The following is a 22,856-nucleotide window of genomic DNA, read 5'->3' on the forward strand; positions in this document are numbered from 1 at the left end:
GGGGGGTGGGAGACATGGGTGGGGCCCTGCTGGCAGGTGCCCCACAGTGCTGGGGGGTGGTGGGGTGGGGCCTGGTGGAGGGTGCCCCTGCACTGCTGGGGGGGGTGAGGAACATGAGTTGGACATGGGTGGGGGCCTGGTGGTGGGTGCCGCTGCACTGCTGGGGGGTGGGGGGGTGGGAGACATGGGTGGGGGCCTGCTGGCAGGTGCCCCACAGTGCTGGGGGGTGGGGGGGGTGGGAGACATGGGTGGGGCCTGGTGGAGGTTGCCCCTGCACTGCCGGGGGGTGGGGGGTGGGGAACATGAGTTGGACATGGGTGGGGCCTGCTGGCAGGGTGCCCCACAGTGCTGGGGGGTGGGGGGGTGGGAGACATGAGTTGGACATGGGTGGGGGCCTGCTGGCAGTTGCCCCACATTGCTGGGGGGTGGGGGGGTGGGAGACATGGGTGGGGGCCTGGTGGAGGGTGCCCCTGCACTGCTGGGGGGTGGGGGGGTTGGGAACATGAGTTGGACATGGGTGGGGGCCTGCTGGCAGGTGCCCCACAGTGCTGGGGGGTGGGGGTGGTGGGGAACATGAGTTGGACATGGGTGGGAGCCTGCTGGCAGGTGCCCCACAGTGCTGGGGGTCGGGGGTTGGAGACATGGGTGGGGGCCTGGTGGAGGGTGCCCCTGCACTGCTGGGGGGTGGGGGGGTGGGGAAAATGATTTGGACATGGGTTGGGGCCTGCTGGTGGGTGCCCCTGCACTGCTGGGGGTGGGGGTGGTGGGGAACATGAGTTGGACATGGGTGGGGGCCTGGTGGTGGCTGCCCCTGCACTGCTGGGGGGTGGGGGGTGGGAGACATGGGTGGGGGCCTGCTGGCAGGTGCCCCACAGTGCTGGGGGGTGGGGGGGTGGTCGACATGGGTGGGGGCCTGGTGGAGGGTGCCCCTGCACTGCTGGGGCGTGAAGGGGGTGGGGAACATGAGTTGGACATGGGTGGGGGCCTGCTGGAAGGTGCCCCACAGTGCTGGGGGCTGGGGGGTGGGAGACATGAGTTAGACATGGGTGGGGCCTGCTGGCAGGTGCCCCACAGTGCTGGGGGTTGGGGGGGGGGGGTGGGGAACATGAGTTGGACATGGGTGGGGGCCTGCTGGCAGGTGCCCCACAGTGCTGGGGGTTGGGGGGGTGGGGAACATGAGTTGGACATGGGTGGGGGCCTGGTGGCGGGTGCCCCTGCACTGCTGGGGGGTGGGGGGGTGGGAGACATGGGTGGGGGCCTGCTGTCAGGTGCCCCACAGTGCTGGGGGGTGAGGCGGTGGGAGACATGGGTGGGGCCTGGTGGAGGGTGCCCCTGCACTGCTGGGGGGTGGGGGGGTGGGGAACATGAGTTGGACATGGGTGGGCGCCTGCTGGTGGGTGCCCCTGCACTGCTGGGGGGTGGGGGTGGTGGGGAACATGAGTTGGACATGGGTGGGGGCCTGGTGGTGGGTGCCCCTGCACTGCTGGGGGGTGGTCGACATGGGTGGGGGCCTGCTGGCAGGTGCCCCACAGTGCTGGGGGGTGGGGGGTGGGAGACATGGGTGGGGGCCTGGTGGAGGGTGCCCCTGCACTGCTGGGGGGGTGGGGGGGGTGGGGAACATGAATTGGACATGGATGGGGGCCTGCTGGCAGGTGCCCCACAGTGCTGGGGGTGGGGGAGGTGGGGAACATGAGTTGGACATGGGTGGGGGCCTGCTGGCAGGGCCCCACAGTGCTGGGGGGTGGGGTGGGGTGCTAGACATGGGTAGGGGCCTGGTGGAGGGTGCCCGTGCACTGCTGGGGGGTGGGGGGGTCGGGAACATGAGTTGGACATGGGTGGGGGCCTGCTGGCAGGTGCCCACAGTGCTGGGGGGTGGGGGTGGTGGGGAACATGAGTTGGACATGGGTGGGGGCCTGCTGGCAGGTGCCCCACAGCTGGGTGGTGGGGGGGTGGGGAACATGAGTTGGACATGGGTGGGGGCCTGCTGGCAGGTGCCCACAGTGCTGGGGGGTGGGGGTGTGGGGAACATGGGTTGGACATGGGTGAGGTCCTGCTGGTGGGTGCTCCTGCATTGTTGGGGGTGGGGGTGGTGGGGAACATGAGTTGGACATGGTGGGGGCCTGGTGGCGGGTGCCCCTGCACTGCTGGGGGGTGGGGGGGTGGGAGACATGGGTGGGGGCCTGCTGTCAGGTGCCCCACAGTGCTGGGGGGTGGGGAGGGTGGGAGACATGGGTGGGGGCCTGGTGGAGGGTGCCCCTGCACTGCTGGGGGATGGGGGGGTGGGGAACATGAGTTGGACATGGGTGGGCGCCTGCTGGTGGGTGCCCCTGCACTGCTGGGGGGTGGGGGTGGTGGGGAACATTAGTTGGACATGGGTGGCGGCCTGGTGGTGGGTGCCCCTGCACTGCTGGGGGTGGTCGACATGGGTGGGGGCCTGCTGGCAGGTGCCCCACAGTGCTGGGGGGTGGGGGGTGGGAGACATGGGTGGGGGCCTGGTGGAGGGTGCCCCTGCACTGCTGGGGGGGTGGGGGGGTGGGGAACATGAGTTGGACATGGGTGGGGGCCTGCTGGCAGGTGCCCCATAGTGCTGGGGGGTGGGGGGGATGGGAGACATGGGTAGGGGCCAGGTGGAGGGTGCCCCTGCACTGCTGGGGGGTGGGGGGTGGGGAACATGAGTTGGACATGGGTGGGGGCCTGCTGGCAGGTGCCCCACAGTGCTGGGGGGTGGGGGTGGTTGGGAACATGAGTTGGACATGGGTGGGGCCTGTTGGCAGGTGCCCCACAGTGCTGGGGGGTGGGGGGGTGCTAGACATCGGTGGGGGCCTGGTGGAGGGTGCCCCTGCACTGCTGGGGGGTGGGGGGTGGGGAACATGGGTTGGACATGGGTGGGGGCCTGCTGGCAGGTGCCCCACAGTGCTGGGGGTGGGGGTGGTGGGGAACATGAGTTGGACATGGGTGGGGGCCTGCTGGCAGGTGCCCCACAGTGCTGGGTGGTGGGGGGGTAGGGAACATGAGTTGGACATGGGTGGGGGCCTGCTGGCAGGTGCCCCACAGTGCTGGGGGGTGGGGGGTGGGGAACATGAGTTGGACATGGGTGGGGGCCTGGTGGAGGGTGCTCCTGGTGGCTGGGGGTGCAGTGGGACATGCGTTGGTGGGCAGTAGTGCAAGTTGACATGTGGGTTGGCTGGGGGGCATGGCCATGGTGGATGGGGTGCCTGCAGGACATGTGCAGGGTAGGCCCCTGTGGTGTGAGCCACCTGCAGGGGCCGTGGAGGGTGTAGAGGGAACACCTGGGAGGACCCACACGTGCAATTCACGTGTGGTTCTCCCCGCGCACCCCTGTAATACACGTACCCTGATGGAATCGTGTGTGGAACTTCCCGCGCACCCCTGGAATACACGTACCCTGCTGATGTTGCATGTGATACTTCCCCCGCACCCCGAAGTACACGTACCCTGATGAGATCGCGTGTGGAACTTCCCGCGCACCCCTACTATACACGTACCCTGCTGATGTTGCGTGTGAAACTTCCCCCGCACCCTGAAATACACGTACCCTGCTGAAATCGCGTGTGGAACTTCCCGCGCACCCCTGAAATACACGTACCCTGCTGGAATCGCGTGTGGAACTTCCCGCGCCCCCTGAAATATGCATACCCTGCTCACACGGGGCCAATCGCGTGTATAACTTCCCGCGCACCCCTGAAATACACATACCCTGCTGATGTTGCGTGTGAAACTTCCCCCGCACACCGAAATACACGTACCCTGCTGAAATCGCGTGTGGAACTTCCCGCGCACCCCCGAAATACACGTACCCTGCTGAAATCGCGTGTGGAACTTCCCGCGCACCCCTGAAATACGCGTACCCTGCTGAAATCGCGTGTGGAACTTCCCGCGCACCCCTGAAATACACATACCCTGCTGGAATCGCGTGTGGAACTTCCCGCGCACCCCTGAAATACGCGTACCCTGCTCGCACGGGGCCAATCGCGTGTGGAACTTCCCGCGCACCCCTGAAATACACATACCCTGCTGATGTCGCACCCCTGAAATACACATACCCTGCTGAAGTCACGTGTGAAACTTCCCCCGCACCCTGAAATACACGTACCCTGCTGAAATCGCATGTGGAACTTCCCGCGCACCCCTGAAATATGCGTACCCTGCTGAAATCGCGTGGGGAACTTCCTGCGCACCCCTGAAATACACGTACCCTGCTGGAATCGCGTGTGGAACTTCCCGCGCACCCCTGAAATACGCGTACCCTGCTCGCACGGGGCCAATTGCGTGAGGTACTTCCCGCGCACCCCAGTGATACACGTAGACCGCTTGCCGTGCTGGTACAGGATTAGCGCAGCCCTTTGCGCTGGATTGGGGATTTTGATGGCTTTTCCCTACGCGAGATGCATTCTTGGGGGCATAACTGGCGCTGCTGCAGGGTCGCTGCACCACTGTGCACCACGGCTGGTTTTGGTGGCTGGAATCCATGAATACGCTGTGCGCGGAAATGGATTTTAGCGCACGTGGCTGGTGCAGGGATTTGCACGTGCACACTGTGCGCCAGCCGCGTGCGCCACTTGTGCGCTGCATTCTATGAATTACCCCCATAATCTTTTCCCAGACTCTGTGCCTAAGTCTTTCCCACTGAAATCTGAGAATACCTGTTCGAACCGATTAAAGAACTTAGTAGCTCCTTCAGACTTTCCTTGGACACAGGCCGTAAGCTTGTCCCAAATGATTCTCTTTTCGGGAATTATGGTTTTTAATTTAGCAATGATTCTATCAGGCAGAGTTAATATCACATGTTGTGGTCTTTCGCCAGCTGACCTTTCCCCATCGAGTCTAGTTATATTCGCCCATGTATCTCCCAAGCCGGGTACATCGTCAATAGTTCTAACTTGTTTCCATAAATCTATGGGCAGGAGTACAGGAAACAACAAATCAATGTCACCTAAGTTGAACACTGAGGATTGCAAAACAGATTCCATCTCTTTATAGAACACTGTCGGCTTTTTCCTAATGTCAGGAATAGACTGTTTAATGGTGTTCACTTCCTGCCGTGAAAACGGACGTGAACAAACTGTGATACATAAAACGATCATTGGTGGAAACTCGTATAATCCAGAAGGGAATTTCTATCCGTGGGCTTCTGGAATACTGTGAAAATCAAAACCACAGTATTCCAGAAACCCACAGGTAGAAATTCCCTTCTGGATTATACAAGTTTCCACCAAAGATCGTTAAAAGAAAACTTACCTTTCAGGCAGTTTCTCCGGTTCAGGAGGAACTGCACCTCAAGAATGGAATATGATATACAAGCAGAAAGATTGACGAACAACTTAAAGGAAAGAAACTATCCCAACAGAATAATAAAGCAAGCGAAAAAGAGGGCAAGGAACATACCGCAGGAAATAACTCTCAACCAACATGGCAAGAGAAAGATAGATGAAAACATGATCACAGCAGAGTTCAGTCATTCGCCAGTGACTAACCGCCTGAAGAAAGAAATCCGAAAAGCCTGGCATCTATTAAATATAGAAGGCAATATCTTACCGGCCCCCTTATTTGCAATAAGAAGGAGACAAAATCTAAGGGATTCTTTGATACACACATATAAAGATGTGACAAATCCAAGTGAGACAACCACACTATGGAATGTACCAAGACCGCAGGGACACACACCCTGTGGTAATTGCGTAGTCTGTACATTTACTCGAAGAACTACATCTGTAGACATAGGCTGGCAATACCCCTGGGAACAGGGGAATTTTACGAATTGAAACACCACCAATGTGGTCTATATGATACAATGTCCTTTTAACAAAAAATACATCGGAATGACAACGAGAGCGATCAAAATACGGATCGGGGAACACAGGTCCAATATTAGAACCAAAAAAAGAACTGCTCCTTTGGTGGAACATTATATTGACAAAAACCACACAGAAAACGACCTTAGGTGGACAATAGTGGAGAAAGTCAGAATATCTAAACGAGGGGGAAATATTCCAGCTCTCCTGCTAAGAAGAGAACAACAATGGATCTTTAGACTACGTAGTCACATACTTGGACTCAACAAAGAGATCTGCTGGCAATCCTTGGCGGTCCAGTAAAACACCGCCTGAACAATATAAGAAAATTGGGCCGCACTACTTAAGAAGCAGTGAAGTACAGAGATTCTAAAATCTAGAATGTACCTGGGACACCATGTGCTCTGTAAATGGTTATATAAAACAACAGATTGCCGTACAGCGTTGTTTTTACGCCCAATTTTCCATGTGGCTCGAGATATATATTCAGAATCTGCACCATAGACACTTTGTTCACCATGGTGCCTTATTTTGGAAGAATTGACACAGTTTACGGTACACAACAATCTAAGGTGGGAATTGTTCCATCTTTGCCATTTCATATATATGTAAAAAAAGAACGTTGTATATATGGGACTTCAATTCCCACAACTCAGTGAGGAACGTGCTGAGTACAACTAAAATTAACTCCAAAAACTCAAATAGAAACATAAAAAAAGAAACATGTGCAAAAATATGGATGCTTACTTAGTATTTGAAACGCTCGTTTTAAGAAGTTCATGAAGCAATACAGACAATCGTGCGATGACTACAACGCTAACAATCACGTGAGCACAGTGACGTTGTATTTAGAGGAAGCCTTCCAAGATGGCGCCTTCAGCAACCATTGGATGTAAGCTAAGACGGACCGGACACACATTTAAGGTGAGCACGAGATTTGAAGTTCGGTCTCTTACATGCAACCGAGTGTTCCGCACCCTGCGATCTGTACATACTTTGCGGAAGAGTGTCAGTAAGAGATCAGGGATATTTAGAACATACGGCACAGTTTCTGTTCTAATAACAAACCCCCAACATCTTGCTAATGCGGGGACTCCCTTTCTAAACAAACAAAGCTGGGTAGAGAAAAAAGAAAATAACGGGCACACTGCGACCTGGGATGTTTTATTCAGTCAAATGCCTGATTCATCTTAATGCCTGAACCATTTATTTATTTTAAAAATGGTGCGAATAAAAGGCTAAATGAATGAAGGTGGGCAGAGAAAAAAGAATCTAACGGGCATACTGCGACCCGGGATGTTCATTCAGTGAAAGGCCTGATGCATTCCAATGCCTGAACCATTTATTTATTTTAAAAAAATGGTGCGAATAATATGCTAAACATCTCGAACCTTGCCAGTAACACACAAGGATGCACAGATCTTGGTGATTAAAGGAAGCACAGATTTTGGTGATTAAATGATGGCAATGGTCCTTTTCAGGGCAATATTGTTGATAATGGTGGAGGCTTTCGAGAAACATTGGATTGACCTCATTGTTTAATCCACAGGAACTAAATCTGGGGAATCATGAACACATGACATCAAACCTGATCCTGTCCTTCTATTTAAAGAAACAATGCAGAAGAAACAGGTGAAGAATCTGTCCGTGCTGCCTGATAGGTCCTGAATGTAATTAAGTACAATAATTGGACACTAGTATCCACTATTCATTTAATTATTAATTTGTAGATTCCTGCAAGAGAGATCCCCGGCTGAATCTTCTTAAGTATTTTTAAGTGGAAAAAGAGAAAGATCAGACGGTTCCGCACTAAACACAGGTAATTCAGAATATTTCTGGATTCCATAGAGAGACTGTCCATTACAGAAGTACATGAAAGACTGATGCCTGTTCCACTTTGTCTTTCTTGTTTTTACCTTTTAAGTAGTACTGGCCTGATAAGCCAGACCCCAATACCCCACATATATATATGAACGGGCTCACATACAAGAAAAGATTATCACTGCTACTTACCTCTATCCCCCTATTAGGCGAAGAGAGAACTAGCTTGCTTTAACCATATTCTTTGATTTATGGTTTTCTTAAAATATTTGTTTTTTGTTATAAGACACACAGAATGGAGGTGGCAACATTACATATATATACCGACCCCCCAAGGAGTGTGCACGCACTTTTAAAGATTAGGAAAGTAGTGAGAGAGGAAAGGGCCAGGACCTCCACATACCATTTGCAGTCGGCACATCAGCATAAACTAGGGCTGGCGCCGACTCCATAAGAGGTTCAGAAACACAGGGCTAACAAGATTATCGCTAGGGACCTAGCTATAGGAATCATTTGTTAACAATCATCCTCCTGTTATTGTTCTGATAATAACATATAATATGGTCTTTAACAATGTCTGACTATGATTAACTTACCTGTCCCTTTCTCAGACATATATCAAAAAATACCCTTTGGTTTACCACATCCTGGTGCGAGACTTGCCCTTTTTATGGTGTGTTTTTTAATTCATATTTCCCAGGACAATTCCTGCTGAAGGGCTGTCCAGCTGGAGAGAGGTGTTACCCAAACTCACAAACGTCTCTCGTCCTTCCGGCAGGCAGAGGCAGGTTGTCTGACTAGAATAAACACAACTTTTCCACAGCTGACTAGGGCTCACAGTGCTCAGATGGGTATGATTCAAATCATATGTGGCTCTTAATAATCATGTGAATTACCAGCAACCCTCCCCAAATCTCAGGCATGGCTTATGTTTAAACAGTAAACTAACACCAGGGTAGTTGTTTCTCATGGTTATGTGGTTTTTGAACAGAGGCACAGCTCTGAATGCAACCTCTGTGTTGAAGTGACTTTGTTCTCACCCCAGGTGTCAAGAGGCACCTGTGACATTTGAATCTGTGTTGTGCCACTAAAGGGCAGACACTGCAGGTCAGGATAGTGATGCAGCAGGGTACAAGTGTGCAATATGCTTTTGGAACAGAGTTTTATGAAAGGGGGACTGATTCGCAGACCCCCCTATCTGAGATAGAATTAGCCCCATCATTGTATTAATTAACACAAATCAAAAAAAGTCAGGGCCTCCACACCTTTGCCATATGGCAATTCCTAACACTGTGTTACCAAAATGCAAAGTATTCCATGGTGCAATTATGACATAACAAGTGGACCAAAATTACAAATGTCCATGAGAAATACAGTACTGGTAAGAGAAGACTTCGACTTCATCATAGACAACGACTTCATCATAGACAACGACTTCATCATCATTTTTAGCAGAGTCAAAGCAGATGACATTGTCTGTTTTCCTCAGTAACAAGAAAATAAAAATATAATAATAAGACAACAATGTTCTCTTGGATTGAGACAGTGGGCTGTAAATGTGTGACTTTTGTATGAACAATAATTTAACCACTTTGCTGATTCAATTGAAAGAGGAATGGGTCTGTGATTGTGAAAAGCATTCCTTTTGTTTTGGTATCATAGCTGCAGAGCTTTCAAAGCCATCTTGTAATTATGGATGAACCTCACTTTCTATTACATACAGAGGAATAATTATAGCATTTGTTCCAACAAGAAAGGACACTGATTAGAGTATCACTACTGCCATTTTTTCCAAATGCTCAGGACACTGATTAGAGAATGTTTACTGTCGTTTATTGCAAATGCTCAGTTCCTTCCCCACCTCACTTATCGTTCAGACCAAACAATAGGCAGATAGTTTCAAGGGAATGATTTCATTAACAATTACTCTTTTTTCAGCCGTCTTAATTCACACTGAACTAACAAATACAAAATCCGTCATCCAGGACATTAACCTGCGCTCACCCATCATGCATCAATGTTTACTATGACGTGCAATGCGGCACTGGCGATCCAGAGGATTTAGAAGGAGCATTAGGGATGTTTAAGGTCTGCTAACCAGTCTAGTGTTCTTCCTTTGTTGTTGGTAGGGTTATTTATACGATGTGTGAACCCTAACTCAGTGATAGTGTCTTTAAGGGCAGTTGCTTTAGATTCTTTGGGATCAAGGAGGCCTAGATTAAAGTCTCCCAGAATAATAACTTGGGATTTGCTTTTGGTGTTAGCAGACAGTAGGTGTGATACATAATTTTCAAAGATGGAGGTTGTACCAGGGGGTCGGTAAATTAGGTGCAAGGTGATGGTGGATGTGGATAGTTTGATAGACAGTAATTGGGCAGATGGGAAATGTGATTGTTGACCATTCTTAGATCTAGTGCTGTTTTTTGTATGAGAGCAATCCCTCCTCCCTTGGAGGTATTGGTATCTCTATCGGAGCATAGGATCGTGTAATTGTCAGGTCTGTCCAGTGCTAGAGAGGGGCCAGATGTAGTATTTAGCCGTGTTTCTGTAATAGCAAAGAAGTCAAGGTCATGGAGAGTTATGATGTCGGCTATATCCAATGCATGCGCTTGGAGCGATCTTGCATTAATGAGTCCTGCTTTGATTGTGTTATCATGGTTGCTGAGTTCAGGAATCTGAGATTTTTGGATGTTGATATGTTTAGTAGGTCTTGAGATGGAGTTGGGAGGGGAGGCAGTAGTGTTATCTGCCAGGACTTGTGCATATGGTGTAATGATCTTGTGCCAAGTCTGAGCTTTCTCTGTGACGTGGGGCAAGAGGTGGTCTTGCTGGAATTAGGGGAGCATACAGATGGTTGGAGTGGCTTGATATTGGAGGCATCTGGATGCGGTGTAGTGTGGTTAGTTAGAGGCTGTGTCATGTGTATTTTGTCCTTGGTAGCATGGGCCGATGCAGGTTTGGCTGGATGTCTACGTCTAGAAGTTTGTGGAGTTATTCCACCTGTTTCTGAAAGTTTATCGGTATTCCTCTGGAGTGTTGCACTACAGATGGTACTTGCGGGTTGATGTGGAGTTTGATTTGTCTTCCTCTCAGTTTTCTGAGGCCCTTGAATAAGGCCGGGAATAATTGTTTGATCTTTGCTGCTGGATCAACATACTTGTGAGCCATTAGTCTGTATAAGATATGGATGAGGCCCATGTCATTGGTAGTTTTGTAACTCAGGATACATCCGCTTTTAGTGGCTGCTTTTAGTACATGTATTTGAACCTTTTTAGTTTGTCCTTTATAAGAGCACGACGCTGTAAAGTACCCCTTGCATGGCAGCAGTGTTTTGGACCCATATGGGTAAATGTGGACTTCTGCTGGCTGAAGGCGGGGAGCTTGCGGTATGCTGTCATATACTTCTTTGCTTATTACATCTATGGTTGCCCCTCTGTCCACTAGGAATTCCGCTACCTTGTTGTTGTTTACTTGAAGCAGGAGGATAGTGCTGTGTTCTTTCGCTGTAGGGTTGCATAGGGCGTATAGATAGCCCCTTTTCTTGGGTTCTTCTCAATGTCTTTGTTTTCTTCTGATGTCCTCTTCCGAAGATGCACTCGATCGACTGTCCATCTGGGAGTGTTCAACCAGGTAGCATATATATCTCCTGGGCCTTCTCCTGGATCTTGGTGCATCTGGCTTGGTGTCTCGCCAGTCTCCTGACTTCCTCTCTTGAGGTCTTGTTTCCCCTTTTTCTTCCCTTGCTCGTCTCTTGGATGGCACATACGGTTGGCTCGATGATCTTGGTGGACTTTGAGCCTGCCTCTCTTTTCCCTCCCCTCTCATTTGACTCCTTTATACGCGACATACCGCTTTGAAGTGATTGTCTCCCCCACAGGCTAAGCATTGCTGTCCAATTGCAGGGCATGGGCCTTCATGCAGGAATTTGTAGCCCCATCTATAGCAGAATGGCTCACTGTTTCCATTGTTTGATAATTCTAGTTTGTTAATACTCTAACTTCCGCCAAGCGTGATTTTTATGTCCCCTAGGCCTTCAATTCGGGATGCTAGTGCTGCATCCGGGCGTGCGAGACGTAGAATTTCCTCCAACGTGCAGGGTTTTTGTTGCAACCTTTTTCTAAAGTCTGCACAGTCACCGCCAGCAATGATCTGTGGGCGTAGAACTTCTTCATTGGAATATTTATTGAAGTTGCAGTGTTTCATTTTTAGCCTCAGCCGCAAGACAAAATTGTCCATTGACTCTCCCTTGATCTTCTTCGTTTTTTGAAATATGTATCTTTCATAATCCACATTTGTTTGAGGGGTGAAATAGGTCAGTCAGTGCAGATTTGAGGTTCGTATATGTGTCTGTTGTGTCCGTGTGTTTTTTTCCTTTGTCCACAGGAACAATGGCCTTGAGGCATACTTCAAAGTATCTGATCCATCTTTTTTCAACGTGTACCGAGGCTGCTCGATTCTGTGAGGTCAAAATGTGTAGGTAGTTGGGTAATGAGACTGTCCTAAATCCTGGATGGCAGGGCAGGGGCTGGGGTGAGGGGAACGGTGAGCATATCATCACAAGACATGATTTTCTGTTGCTGTGCTCTGTTTTCCCAAGATATGCTTGATGTTCTGCCTTGCAATGTCACAATCCAAGCCCCCTGGCCCTCTCAGTCAGGTATAACTGCCCCCTGGCAGCAGTGGGGCTAAAGCCCTTCACACTGGCCCCAAGGGCTGTAAAACTCCATCAGAAACATCCATGGAGTCAGTCCTGGCACCTTGGGTGCCAGGCTCATTATCAGGAATAAAGCAATACCAGTTTTGAACCTTAATCCAACATGGAGGCCTATTACACAGCTCAGGTCTTTAGAACCAAGCCTTTACCTGGGCTATTTAAATCACACCCAAACAGCAGAACACACAACTCCGAGATCGCAACCATCCCTGTGAAAACAATCATCCCATTGTTTGGGAACAGCGTAGTGGAGCAAGACACCGAGAATACAGAAACAACAGAGGGAAAGAAAGAGACAGAATAAAGACAGAAAAGAAATTATAACTCACCTGGAAGACAGCAAGCAGAGTCGGAGTCACAGCCGGTCTGTACCAGACATAAGGGCACACGGACCAGTGAAGCAACTAGGTCCACGGAACACCCGCACCAACCATGCACCCCTGCACAGAGACACAGGACACAGAGTTCAACGCACAAAATCATAAGGTGAGCAATAACCTCAAGGGAGGGGATTTGGACCAGAGGGAGGTGGAAGTCCACCCATCACAGAACCAATATCTTAACCCTCTAGTCTCCTGTTATAGGCACTATCCAACGTCTGGCAACTAACCAAGAAGCAGGGGTCTGCCCGGCAAGAAACCAATGCCCTTAGGAGGGAGTTGATTGTCACCAAGGACTGCACCGATGAATTAGCCAGACAATTGCTCCAAACACAGGCTGGACAGGCTCCATTGCCAGGAAGTATTCGGTCAGTTCCAGCCACATACGTCAATCCAGTGCAGGTTGTACTCCCTCGGGCAGTTCCTTTGGCCCCATCGGAACATTTTACGGGGGACTCAAGAAAATATGCAGTATTCATGAACCAGTGCCGCCTCCATTTTCTTTGTAGACCCAGAGCCTTTCCGAACGATCAGTTGCGGGTTGCCTTAGTTCTGTCATTCTGTCATATCTGAGTGGCAGTGCCGCAGATTGGTCCATAACATTAGTAAGTCAGGATGACCCACTCCTGCGGGATTTCAGGGGGTTTCAACAGGAGATGGAGAAGCTGTTTGCCTGACATACCCAGAGCCAAGCTCTGGATAACGAATTTCTGTCCCTCCGCCAAGGCAGCCAAGATTTGTTAACATATATTGTCACTTTAACAGACTTATTGTTGAAACTGGGTGGCCTAGGGAGAAACAAACAATGTTATTTCATCGAGGATTACGGGGAGAATTGAAAAACGTCCTAGCTCAGGTGGTAACCCTGCCAAAAGACTGTGCCGAGTTCATGAACCTAGTGGTGCAGCTAGACCACAGGACCACACTGCAAGATCGAAGGACAGATCGAGCCGGAACAGAGAATTGGACTGTGTATGTACTCTCAAAGGAGAACAGTCCGCGTTCATCAGAAAACACTTCGGAACCTATGCAAATAGAGGGGGTAAAGAGCCCATTCCCCAAGGCAGAAAGAGACAAAAGGAGACAACAGTAATTATGCCTGTACTGCGGGAAATCAGGTCACTTCCTCAGAGAATGTCCCATAAAACCCCCTAGGAAAACAGTTGGAGCTACAGAGGAAGAAGGAGGAGAAGAAGAGTCGGAAAACTTCAAGGCCTGGCAAGCGTAGAGGTCCATTTGGCGAGCGAAGGAAAAGAGTCACAGACCTCACACCTCTCCCTGCCTGTGATTTTGATCAGTCACCAACAACCGTCTCGGATGCATGCTGTGGAGGCATACATAGACAGCAGAGCCGTTGGTAACTACATAGAACAAGGCCTGGCAACAAGGATGGGGCTTCCCCTCTGAAAACGACAACTGAGAAGGTCACCATTGTCGACGGCACGGAGATAGCTTCTGGTCCTTTAACTCAACGTACAGCAGAATTGACCCTTGTGTGCCAAGATGGACATTGGGAAGCCATTGCCTTCGACCTTATCAAGGCCCCTCAGTTCCGGGTGATTCTAGGGATGCCGTGGTTGGTGGCTCACAATCCTAACATCGACTGGCGATCCAATAAATTAGCCTTCTCCAATGAGTGTGCTCATGTGTGCTACCAAGTGGAAATGCCATCGTCTGACCCAGAGACACCTGTCCAAGATAAAGAGGTGTTGGTACTAGGTGTAACAAGTACACTACCAAGCGGATACCATGATTTCCAAGATGTTTTCCAAAAAGAACAGGCTAATACCTTACCCCCTCACAGGCCATATGACCGTCAGATCGACCTCGTACCTAGTGGACAAATCCTGTGTAGTCAAATGTATGCACTCACCAAACCTGAAAATCTCCACTTGAAATCATATCTGGACCAATACCTGGCAAACAGTGTTATCCGCCCGTACAAATCCCCGGCAGCCTCGCCCCTATTCTTCATACCCAAGAAGGAGGGGGACTTGAGAACGTGCATGGACTACTGTGCACTAAACCAGGTAACAGTTAAAAACTGTTATTCCCTACCCCTTATCCAGGAAATGCTGGACCAAGTCAAGGATCTCCAAATTTACAACAAATTGGACCCCAGGGGGGCATACCATCTCGTGCGTGTCAAGGAGACAAATGGAAGACCGCCTTTCATACTAAGCATGGGCTGTACGAATATCAGGTGATGCCCTTTGGGCTTTGCAACGCTCCCGCGGCATTCCAGTTCTTCATGAACGATGTACTACGGGAATTGATCAACGTATGTGCCCTAGTTTACATCGGCGACATCTTGGTGTACTCCTATTCCAAACATACTCCTATTCCAAACAGGACCTGGTCAGACACATTCGCTCTGTACTTGCAAAACTCAGACAGCACCAGCTATAGCCAAACTTGAAAAGTGCTCCTTCCTTGTCACTGAAGTCGAGTTCCTTGGTTTTGTCCTCACTCTCAGAGGCGTCCGGATGGATATGCACAAAGTAGATTCTATCCTTAGCTGGCCACCACTGTCTTCAGTCAAAGGTCTCCAAAGTATGCTCGGCTTTGCAAACTTTTATCGCCAATTCATCCCGGGTTTCTCCCAGATTGTGCACCCAATCACTTCTTTATTACAAAAAAACAACAAACTGTTCCAATGGACAGAAGAGGTAGAGAAGGCCCTCCAGGAACTCAAAAAAAGATTTACCTCAGCCCCAGTGCTACGAAACCCCCTCCCAGATCTCACACATGTAGTGGAAACAGATGCCTCCAGCATGGCAATGGGGGCTGCTCTTTCCCAACGGGATTCCGAAACAGGCCATTTACATCCTGTGGCCTTTTGGTCACGAAAATGTACTACACCTGAACTTAACTATGCAATAACAGACAAGGAACTTCTAGCGATCAAGGCAGACTTTAAGGCTTGGCGTATTAACTCCTAGGCACCAGACATACCATCACAGTAATCACCGACCATAGCAACCTACAATACCTCAAGGTGGCAAAGGCTCAATCATGATTACATAATCACGTACCGACCCGGAGTCCAGAACGGAAAAGACGATGCCCTATCCCTCATGGGTATTGATGAGAACGCATATTCAACCCCAGACCGGTGGCCATTATTCCAGGTGACAAACTACTAGGACTTACAACAATGTTATCACTGGACGAACTCCAAAAGGAAATTCGACTCCTAATGAACACGGATGCTCTACAAGACTGGACCAGTCAAGGTGAACATTACACAACAAAGAAACAACTCCTGTATTTCAGAGGGTGTTTATTTCTACCGAATATGGCACTACAAGAACAAGTCATTTCTGGTTATCACGACCCCCTGATAGAAGGACATCCAGGAATTGCCAAGACCCTAGCCAAGGTGAGAAGATATTATTGGTGGCCAACCTGGCGAAAGGTCATTACGCAGTTTATTCTGTCATTTGGCATTTGTGCACAAAATAAATCCCAGAAACAAAGACCTGCAGGCCTTCTTCAATCCCTGGAAATTCCACCTGCACCTTGGCACACACTCTCCCTCGATTTCATCACAGATCTGCCTCCCTGTCAAGGGTTCAACACTATCCTAGTGGTTGTTGACCTATTCTCTAAAATGGCCCATTTCATTCCGCTTAAGGGTTTACCAAACGCATCGAGTCTGGCAAAGGTGTTTTTAGAGAAAATTGTATGATTACTTGGGTTCCCCTCCGTCCTGATTTCTGACGAGGAAGTCAGTTTGTGTCTAACTTCTGGAGGAAGAGTTGTGCAATTGCCCAAATCGATATTCGTCTGTCCTCTTGTCACCATCCCCAAACTGATGGGCAAACGGAGCGGATGAATCAGACACTAGTGCAATACCTACGGTGCATGTTACATCAAGTGGAAGAAAGCTGGAAGGATGTGCTGTGGATAGCCGAATATACCTACAACAACTCGCTATACAACAGTACCGGACAGAGTCCATTCTATACCATATATAGAAGGCACCCACGTACTTCCGATTTAGATACCCCCATGGCCTTGGAAATGCCAGAGTGAAGACTTTACATACGACCATCACTCAAGCCTTCAAAAAGGCAGCAGAACACTTGATCCAAGCCAAAGACAGACAGAAAAGATTCTCTGATCAAAACCGAAGAAAAGCCTCAGACTACCAAGTCGGAGATGAAGTCTGGTTGGCGTATTGGCACGTGCCCATAAAAGGAACTCAAGCATTTCGTCCCAGATATCTAGGGCCCTATACCATCAAGGCCATTAGAAATCCTGTGGCAGTAAAACTAGCTTTACCACCAAATATGCAGATCCATCCCGTATTATACGTGTCACTCTTAAAACCTGTTCAGCCTGGAACTCTGGTCAAAACACCACTAAATCCAGTATTGGTTAATGGAGAACCCGAATTTGAAGTCAAGGACATCCTAGATTCTAAACTCACCATATTACTTGGTGTATAGAGGAGGTTCTTGACCCTGTTCAGACATTCTGAACATTTTTTGGATTCACTACCTACATGGAATCATGGTCCTGATGAAGATGGCTTAATCTCTGTATGCCATTGAAACCGGTCGACAAATATCTTTACTAAAAGGATAAAGATATTGTGAGACAAGTGTTCCTGTGCACACCCAGATGGAAAGAGTGTGCGGTTTTTAGAAGAACTTGTCTTTACCCCACGGCCCCACAGCCTTTTTAGATATTGTGCATTTCCACTTTTTGAATTCCAAGTATCTCCTACTTTCTGTGACCTACGGGAAAGATTAAAGATTGACACATGAAAAGGAATACGAACAGTTGACCTGCTCCAGGTCCTTCTAATTACAACCTGACAGCTACAGAATCTAATCCCCAGTTCTGGACAGCATTGCATCAACAAAAGTGGATCTGCCACCCCTTCTCCATCCCTGGCACTCGAGTCTGAGAAACTGTATTTCCAATTTTCTATATCATTGAACTATATGAATCAATTTTTTCTATAAAAAAACATTGTTTTTGTGTTATCATGCCTAATCCTATTAACGGTTAAAAGGAAATCAACGGCTTGTCCGTGCCCCTTCCCCCTTTTTTTCTACAACAGTCAAACCCTGTTTGTTGTTATTTTGTGCCTTGGCTAGTTGCAGGTGTTCCTGAGCCCTCTTGGGTGATGGTCGTGTGGAGAGTGGTGACGGCTGGCATCTCCAGAGTTGTTGGAATGTCTAGCTCAGACATACGCGGGTGTCTTCCGTAAACCGTAAAGAACGGTGTTTGTCCCGTGCTGCTGTGTAAAGAGTTATTATAGGCATATTCCGCAATCCATAAGCGGTCCTTCCAATCCCCTTCGGTTTGGTGGAGCATGCAGCGTAGGTACTGCTCAAGGGTCTGATTCGTTCTCTCGGTTTGACCGTCTGTTTGAGGGTGGTGACTAGTGGACAGTCGGATGTCTATCTGGGCTAGAGAGCAGCATTTTTTCCAGAAGTTGGACACAAACTGAGTTCCGCAATCAGATATTAGGGCCGAAGGGAATCCATGTAAGCGCACTAACTGCTCGAGGAAGATCCGGGCGAGGCCGGAGTCATTGGGTAAACCCTTGAATGGGAAGAAATGAGCCATTGTGGAGAATAGGTCCACGACCACTAGGATTGTGTCATAGCCATGACAAGAAGGAAGGTCCGTGATAAAGTCTAGGGACAGTTTGTGCCACAGAGCCGGCGGAATGTCCAGAGGTTGGCAGAGTCCTGCGGGAATGTCCAGAGGTTGGCGGAGTCCTGCGGGTCTCTGTTTGGAGGATTTGGTCTGGGCACAGATTCCACAAGACGTAACAAATTCAATTACGTCTTTGTGCCACGTCGGCCACCAGTAACTCCTTTTCACCTTGGCCAAGGTCTTCGCAATTCCCGGGTGTCCTTCTATAAGAGAGTCATGGTACTCAGATATAACTTGTTTTTGCAGTTCCTTCACGGGCACCAACAACCGGTTCCCATAGTATGGCAGTTGGTCCTTAACACAAAAGTCCTCACCTCTGGAGCCCCATTCTTGTAGTTGTTCCTGAGTTAGCACTTGCCGAACTTGGTATAAGAGCTCATCCTGGGTCATTGTGGTGGTGATGCCGAGGATTCTGTAATTAGGGATAATGGCCACAGGATTGGGGGGTACCAGTGCCGCTTCCTTGTTGCCCATGCTTGAAAGGGCATCTGCTTTGCCATTCTTAATCCCAGGTCGATATGTGATTACAAAATCGTACTCTGCAAATAAAAGAGCCCAACGTAGCGGCCGGGAGGGCTGAGCTTTTGCGTCCTTCAAATATTGGAGATTTCCATGAACAGTTATCACTGTAATGGTATGCCTTGCCCCAATAGGTAATGTCGCCAAGCCTTGAATGCGGCCTTAATTTCCAGTAGCTCCTTATCGGTGATGGCATAGTTGAATTCCTTCGACGTGAACTTCCGCGACCAAAAGGCCACTGGATGCAGTTGGCCTGTGAGCGGTTCCTTCTGCGACAGCACTGCACCCATCGCCATGCTGGATGCGTCTGTTTCTACAATATAGGGAAGGTCTGGGCGTGAATGCCGCAAGATCAGGGCCGTGGTAAACTTCGCTTTGAGTTCCTGGAACCCCTTCTTGTTACACTTCCGTAAGAGTGAAGTAATTGGGTGCACAATTTGAGAGAACCCGGTGATGAAGCGACGGCAGAAGATCGAAAAACCCAGCATTCTCTGGACTCCCTTGATGGAACTTGGTGCTGGCCAGTTAAGTACTGCATCAAATTTATGAGCGTCCATGTGTATTTCCCTGGGTGAAAGGACAAACCCAGAAACTCCACCTCTGTGACATGGAACAAACATTTCTCCAGCTTGGCGTAGAAGTGGTGTTGTTAATGCTTGGTCAGGATTGCCCGTACATGCCCTATATGTTCTTGCTCCGATGTCGAGTACACCAGGATGTCATCAATGTACACTAGAGTGCAGACATCAATGAGTTCTCTAAGCACGTCATTCATGAAGTATTGGAATGCGGCTGGGGCATTGCACAGTCCGAATGGCATTACTTGATATTCGTATAGGCTGTACTTGGTGTGGAATGCCGTTTTCCACTTATCCCCTTCTCTAATGCGCACCAGGTGGTAGGCCCCTCTAAGATCCAGTTTAGTCTAAATCTGGGCTTCTTTGACCTGGTCTAGCAACTCCGGGATCAGCGGCAAAGGATAGCATTTTTTTATGGTAATCTGGTTCAGGGCACGATAATCAATGCACGTTCTCAAGTCCCCTTCCTTTTTTGGCACGAAGAATAATGGGGCTGCGGCCGATGACTTAGACGGGCGGATGAAACCGTTGGCCAGGTATTGCTTTAGATAGGTTTTCAGGTGCTGGTTTTCTGGTTCTGTGAGCGCATAGATACGTCCACACAGGATCCGGGCTCCAGGCGACTGATCAATCTGGCAATGGTAAGGTCTGTGAGGGGGAGAGTGTTTGCTTGTTCCTTCTGGAAAACATCCCAAAAGTCTTGATAGTGTACAGGCAACGCAGCGACTCCCCCCCAGGACTCTCGCCACATCCTCACGCACTGGAGACCTGCCGTGCTTCCCTTTCTGACCCCAGGGTAGCAAGATTGGGCGAAAACCAGTTCACGGGCACGCCAGTTGATTCGCGAATTGTGTGCGACTAGCCACGGCATTCCCAGGATTAATCGGAACTGAGGTGCCTTGATCAAATCGAAGGTGATGACTTCACAATGTCCATCCTCACATAAGAGAGTGAGTTCTGTGGTGCATTCAGACACAGGTCCTGAGGTGATCTCGGTGCCATCAACTGTTGTGATCGTCTCGGTGGTTGGCTTAGGGCAGAGTGGTAGCCCCATCTTTGCTGTGACGTCCTGGTCAATATAGTTCCCCATTGCTCCACTGTCAATATAGGCTTCTGTTGAATGCATGACCGATGGGTGCTGGTGAGGGATTAAGATTAGAGGCAGAGCAAAATGGGAGGTCTGTAGATGAATTTCCTCGCTCGACAATTGGACCCCTACAATTGCAGGGCTTGGCTGTTTTCCGACTCCTGACCGGGATTCTCCTTGCCAGTAGCCCAACGGTTCTCCTAGGTGGTTTGACAGGACATTCCTTTAGAAAGTGGCCCGCCTTGCCACAATACAATCACAACTGCAACTCTCTCCTTCTTTCCCGTTCGACTTTGGTTAAAGGAGGTATGACACCTCCTATCTGCATGGGTTCTATGGCACCTTCAGACCCTCGGGGCGCTTGGTCCTTGGGTCGCACAAAAACAGGACGGGCCTCAGTCCTGCCACGATTGTTTTTTCGGTCCTGCAATCGTTGATCAAGTTGCACTACAAGGCTAATGAATTCAGCACAATCCCGGGGTGGGTTCACCACTTGAGCTAACACATCCTTCAACTGGGTAGTCCGCTTGTCTTCGGGCCAATCTGCCTCTACCACCAGTCTATTGAAAGTGGCGATATATGTTAGCAGGTCATGTTTCCCTTGTCGAAGGGACAGAAGTTCATTATCTAACGCATTCCCATGGTGGCGTCGGGCGAAAAGCTTTTCCAGCTCCCGCTGAAACCCTCCAAAGTCCTGCAATAGGGGATCATCCCGACTGATGAATGGCACCGCCCAATCAGCTGCACTCCACTGAGGTAAGAAAGAACGAAGGCCACCCTCGACTGGTCGGTTAGGAATGCCCCAGGCCTGCACAGAAAATGAAGGCGACACAAGTTCATAAAGGTCGCATACTGTCGGGGATCACCCAAGAATCGCTCTGGAGTGGCTAGTAGCACAGTTCCAGGTAGGTTGATCTGGACCGAGTTACTAATTGGCGTTGATGTAGAGGGGGCCACCCCAGGCAACGGGGCTTGCCCAGCTTGTGATTGAAGAAGTTGTCCACTAAGGTTGTCCGTCCTTTCCTTGGTCACAATTAGTTCTCTCCTCAAGGCATTGGTTTCCTGCCGTGACGAGTGGACCTCTGCGCGCAACTGCCCCAACAATTGGGCCAATTGATCTGTCTCTGGGTTTTCCATACCGGACGCCCAGATGGATTATTAAGTACAGCCAGTACACCTGGGATCAGTTCTAGAAAAAGGGAGAGGGGTTTAGCGACTTCTCTTTGTCTCCCGCAGCCCACCTCCTGGTCTTCCCTTGCGATTTCCCCTTGGGACTCCGCTCACCTTGATTTTCGTTATGCTGCACTCTCGGTCCTGCCGTGCTTGGCAGGGGCGCGTCGTTGTTGGCGTGGTCCGCCGAGTTACTTCACTGGTGTTCGCCTGGAGTCCAGACCGGCTGCGACTCCTCTTTTCAGGTAAGTCTTTAATGTTTCTTTTGAAAAAGGTCTATGTTGATGAATGTCCCGTAACCTTCTTCTTTTGTCTTGTAGAGGCTGATGGAGAATGCCGAGGCTGACTACAGAGTTCGAGAAGGTAAGGATGCGCTAGATGCGGGGCTGAAAGTGTCCTTGCAAATGAGCTGACCTGTGCCTTGTTTCTTTTCAGGTTGCAGAGAATTCCTGGAAGCGACGATGGATTGGGGGTTTGAGCACCAAAGGTGAGATTCGTAATGACGGGGGCCTTCCAGGTGAGATGGTAAGTAGCTTCTTGTTCTTGCGTCTCGTAATCCTGAATATGTAGCCGAGGACCGATGGAGATACCCTCGAAGGCTCCTACTGGATGAAGAGTTGGAGCTGAGTAGGTAAGAATAGCTATGTTTTTCCAGGCTGTTCGCCTGAGCGGGCCATACAGAGCAGGACCCGGTGAACGTCACGCTGCAAAGCAGAATAACGCAAAGCACGTGCCTCGGGTAGGGCTTGGTTTAAATACCCGGCAGGTATCCCAGGTGCCTTAGGGGTGGACCCCGCCCAGAAGCTAGCCAGCTTGTTGCAGTTCCCCGATAGTCCTCGTGGGAGCAGCCATATTCCCCCATTGTCCATTGGAAACCATACTTGCCAAGTGCGCCTGGTGCAAACAGCGCCAGGATTGTGTCCAAGGCACCCGCAACAGGCTAGTTTGGGCCTTTCTGGCCTTGGAATTGTACTGAGGTGGAGGCCATTGTGCCCAAGACCCACAGCCAGGGCTCGGAGTCATGACAGTGCCACGCCTGGTAAGACGATTTCATCGGAACCATCCAACCAAACCAGGCCAGATGGAGGAAATACC

This window comes from Ambystoma mexicanum, chromosome 5q (genome assembly GCF_040938575.1).
Source record: "Ambystoma mexicanum isolate Mex_15411 chromosome 5q, UKY_AmexF1_1, whole genome shotgun sequence".
NCBI classification, from domain to species: domain Eukaryota; kingdom Metazoa; phylum Chordata; class Amphibia; order Caudata; family Ambystomatidae; genus Ambystoma; species Ambystoma mexicanum.